Source organism: Arachis ipaensis, chromosome B4 (genome assembly GCF_059453495.1).
Source record: "Arachis ipaensis isolate K30076 ecotype BB chromosome B4, ASM5945349v1, whole genome shotgun sequence".
Lineage (NCBI taxonomy): Eukaryota > Viridiplantae > Streptophyta > Magnoliopsida > Fabales > Fabaceae > Arachis > Arachis ipaensis.
Window position 1 is genome coordinate 28358310 of NC_142439.1, and position 4857 is coordinate 28363166.

General features: G+C 37.1%; 2 pseudogenes; both read left to right on the top strand.

The window, feature by feature from the left end:
- The first annotated feature begins 321 nt into the window (after window positions 1-321).
- Window positions 322-2873, top strand: LOC148567026 (uncharacterized; annotated as a pseudogene).
- Window positions 2874-3838: 965 nt separating this feature from the next.
- Window positions 3839-4576, top strand: LOC148567027 (secreted RxLR effector protein 161 pseudogene; annotated as a pseudogene).
- Window positions 4577-4857: the final 281 nt, after the last annotated feature.

A 4857-nucleotide genomic window follows, 5' to 3' on the forward strand; every position in this document is an offset into this window, starting at 1 on the left:
TTCCATAGTTGTGGAGGAGACTGGACGTAGGTTGCATAGCACAAGGCAACCGAACCAGGATACATGCTGGTGTTATCTTTTCTCTTCTCTCCTGTGTTCTGTTTTCTGATATTCATGAGACAAAACTAAATTGTCTCATAAATTTCTGCTGCTGAGTACAAACAGAATCAGAATTGAAAGTTTATTTAAAAAGGATAATAACAGCAACTTAAAAGGAAGGCATAGATTCAACCCCCCTTCTCTAAGCCTACCACAACCTTCAATTGGTATCAAGAGCTAAAGTCTCAAGAATCAAGCTTAACCGCTTGGAGCAAAGATCCAATGGCGAACAACTTAGGCACAACCACAGTTGCCTACACCCTCACTGAAGGCCAGTCAAACAACCGGCCACCTTTTTTCAACGGGAAGAACTACTCCTACTGGAAGGAAAGGATAAGAATTTTCATCCAATTCATTGACTACAACATATAAAAGATTGTTGTGAGCGGTCCCAAGATCCCAACAAAAACAAGTGCTGATGGAGTGGTGACTCCAAAAGAAGAAGTTGAATGGAATGAAGATGACAAGAAGAAGATAGAACTGAATGCTAAAGCAATCAACCTTCTTCACTGTGCTATCAGCTTTGAAGAGTACCGGAAGGTGTCTAGATGCAAGACAGCCAAAGAAATCTGTGAAAAACTTCAGGTTACACACGAAGGCACTAAACAAGTCAAAGAAACGAGGATTGATATGCTGCGAAAAGAGTACGAGATGTTTAGCATGAAGGATGGAGAAAACATTGATGAAGCATTTGAGAGATTCTCAATCATAATCAACAACCTTGATGCTATGGGTACAAACTATGCAGAACAAACCTTGGTGAGAAAACTCCTTAGAAGCCCCACAAAAGAATGGGAAACCACTACTATTGTCCTAACCGAAAATAACAACCTAAGTCCCATAACCTATGATGAGCTGAGAGGAAAACTCCTTGCCTATGAAGCCACACACACAAACACAGACTCAAAAAAAAAGGGAATATCCCTCAAGTCACAAATAGAACCAAAAGAGAGTGAGTCTAGTGATGGTATTTCAGATGACGAGCTTTTGTTTTTTGCTAGGAGATTTAGAAGGATGATGAAGAACAAGGGCAAATACAAAGGTTCAAGTTCAAAGGAGTACAAAATCGACTTGAGCAAAGTGACATGCCATCATTGCAAGGAGGCTGGACACTTCAAGCTAAACTGTCCAAAGCTCAAAAAGGAGGACAAAGGAAAGAAGGAAAGGAAGAGAGTACTCATGGCAGCTTGGGAGGATCTTGAGAATGACTCAAATGAAGAAGAAGAATCTGAAGGAGATGACAAAGACTGCTTCATGGCTGGAAACAACAATCTTGATGAGATTTGCCTAGCATCCAAGAACAAAAAGGACATATGGTACATGGATAGTGGATGTTCAAGGCACATGACTGGGAGGTCAACTTACTTCATCAAACTAAATAAGTATGATGGAGGTTTTGTGACCTTTGGAGATGCTGGTAAAGGTAAAATCATTGCTGTTGGAAAAGTAGGTAATGAAAAATCTACTTTCATTGATGATGTACTTTTGGTATGTGGTTTGAAGCACAATCTTTTGAGTATAAGTCAGCTGTGTGATTTAGGATATTTAGTGATTTTCAAAAGATTTGAATGTTGTGTTGTTAATGAAAAAACAAATGAAGTGATGTTTGTTGCCAAGCATTTTAATAATATGTATGGACTTACTCTTGATGAACTAAAAGATCAAAATGTAGCTTGTCTTCACTATAAAGAATCTGAAAAGTGGTTATGGCACAAGAGATTGGGCCATGCAAGTATGTTTCAAATAAACAAACTTGTAAAGAAAGAATTAGTAAGGGGTCTTCCTTTGATAAAGTTTGACAAAGACATCACTTGTGATGCTTGCCAAATGGAAAAAACAAACAAAAAGTTCTTTTAAACCAAAGGAAGACATCTCTACTAAAAGACCACTTGAGTTGCTACACATTGATTTATTTGGTCCAACAAGAACTCAAAGCCTAGGTGGTAAACATTATGGTTTAGTAATTGTGGATGACTATACTAGGTTTGGTTGGGTTTTATTTCTTGCACACAAAAATGAAGCCTTTTAGGCCTTTGAACCTTTTTGCAAGAAAATTCAAAATGAAAAGGATTTGAAAATCTCTTCTATAAGAAGCGATCATGGAACTGAATTTGAAAATAATTTATTTGAATCCTTTTGTGAGGAATTTGGAATATCTCACAACTTCTCTTGTCCAAGAACACCACAACAAAATAGAGTTGTTGAAAGAAGAAATAGAAGCATACAAGAGATGACAAGAGCTATGCTTTGTGAAAGTAATGTTCCAAAATTCCTTTGGGCTGAAGCGGTTAACACGGCTTGCCACATTTTGAATAGAACAATCATAAGGAAATTTTTGAAGAAAACCCCTTATGAACTTTGGAAAGGCTACCCACCAAACTTAGACTACTTACACATCTTTGGATGTAAATGTTTTGTTTTGAATAACAAAGAAATTTTGGGTAAGTTTGATCCAAAGGCGTATGAGTGTTTATTTGTAGGATATTCCACAACTAGTAAAGCATATAGAGTTTATCATCAATATGCTAGGATTATTGAAGAGTCCATACATGTTACATTTTGTGATACTAACTTGGTACAAAGCATTTTGGAAGATTGTGGTACAGGAAATCAAGCTCAAAAGGAAGATGAAGCTGCTCAAAATCATGAAAAAGAAAATTCTGGACAAGCTGAACCAGAAACTGCTAATGCTAAAAATTCAAGAGACAATTCAATTTTGTCTCATGAATCTGAAGGAAATCCTGCAGCCAGCAGCGTTCAGAATCCCTTGGTGACTGAATCTGCCTCCAAGTCCACCAGACCTCGTGAATGGAGATTCTTGAAGAATTATCCTGAGGAATTTGTCATTGGGGACGTATCTCATGGAGTACAAACAAGGTCTTCCACTAGAAAGGCAAATGAAGGATCAAACATTGCCCTTCTTTCACAAATAGAGCCTCAAAACATCAAGGAAGCACTTAGTGACCCTTCTTGAGTTAAAGCTATGGAGGATGAGCTTCTTGAGTTTGAAAAGAACCAAGTATGGACTTTGGTTCCAAGGCCAAGTGGAAAGAAAGTGACCGGCACCAAGTGGATTTTTCGGAACAAGTTGGGAGAAGATGGTAACATTGCAAGAAACAAGGCAAGGCTAGTGGCACAAGGATATGACCAAGAAGAAGGAATAGACTTTGATGAATCCTTTGCCCCTGTTGCCCGAATGGAAGCCATTAGACTTCTCTTAGCTTATGCTGCATTTTATGGTTTTAAATTATATCAAATGGATGTGAAATGTGCATTTTTGAATGGTGTGATAGATAGAGAGGTGTATGTGGAGCAGCCTCCTGGTTTTGAAAATAAATATCATTTTGACCATGTTTTCAAATTATCTAAAGCTCTCTATGGTTTAAGACAAGCTCCTAGAGCTTGGTATGAGAGACTTAGCTCTTTTCTTTTGAAAAATGGTTTTCAAAGAGGCACCACTGACACAACTCTATTCATCAAGAACTCTAATGATTCTTTTATTCTAGTCCAAATATATGTTGATGACATTATTTTTGGATCAGCCAATGAATCCCTTTGTTCTGAATATGGAAAACTCATGACAAGTGAATTTGACATGAGTATGATGAGTGAATTTAATTTCTTCCTTGGGCTGCAAATTAAACAAACTGAAAAAGGTATTTTCATTCATCAAGAAAAGTATGCCAAGAAATTAGTTAAGAAATTTGGTATGGAAAATGCCAAACCCATGGGAACTCCCATGCATCCTAGTTCTAAATTAGATAAGGGAGAAACTGAGAAAGATGTTGATGAGACTAGGTATAGAGGAATGATTGGCTCTCTTATGTACTTAACTTCCTCTAGGCCCGATATTATGCAAAGTGTTGGATTGTGTTCTAGGTTCCAATCCAAACCTAAAGAGTCACATCTTTCTGCAGTTAAAAGGATCATTAGATATGTTCATGGCACATCCAATTTTGGTCTTTGGTATCCTAAGATTGATGATTTTTCTGCAGTTGGTTATTGTGATGCAGATTTTGCTGGTGATAGAGTTGATAGAAGGAGCACTTCTGGTTTATGTTGCTTCCTTGGGAAGTCCTTAAATGTTTGGTCAAGTAAGAAGCAACCAATAGTGGCCCTATCCACTGCAGAGGCTGAGTATATAGCTGCTTCTTCTTGTTGTTCTCAGCTTTTATGGTTAAAAACACAGCTTGCTGATTACAAATTAAATGCTGAAAATATTCCCTTAATGTGTGATAATATGAGTGCCATTAATATTTCTAAAAATCCAGTTTTGCACTCTAGGACTAAGCATATTGAAGTGAAATTTCACTCAATAAGAGAACATGTCCAAAAGGGGGATATTAGTATTCAATTTGTTAAATCAGAGGAGCAATTAGCAGATATATTCACAAAACCACTAGCTGAGGATAGATTCTACATGCTTAGGACTTGTCTAGGAATTTTGAGTTATGATTCTTTATTTGAAAAATGCTGATGTATTTGCTGGAGCTTTTTGTCTCATAAACAGGTATGAGACAATTCTGGACAGGTGATAAACGTTCCCCTTAATCAGCGTGATCTGGGCTTATTCCAAGTGAAAAATGATTTGGGCCAACCTTAAATATCAGATCTAGAGTGGTCCAGTGTGTTTCCTTAAATCCAACCATCTCTGGGCCCTAATATGAATGTTAAAATTTCTGTTTGGTTGTTAATTTTTTTTTGGGCTGTGTGTTTAATTTTTTGAAAGGATTTTCATTTAATGTTTTTGATCCAAAA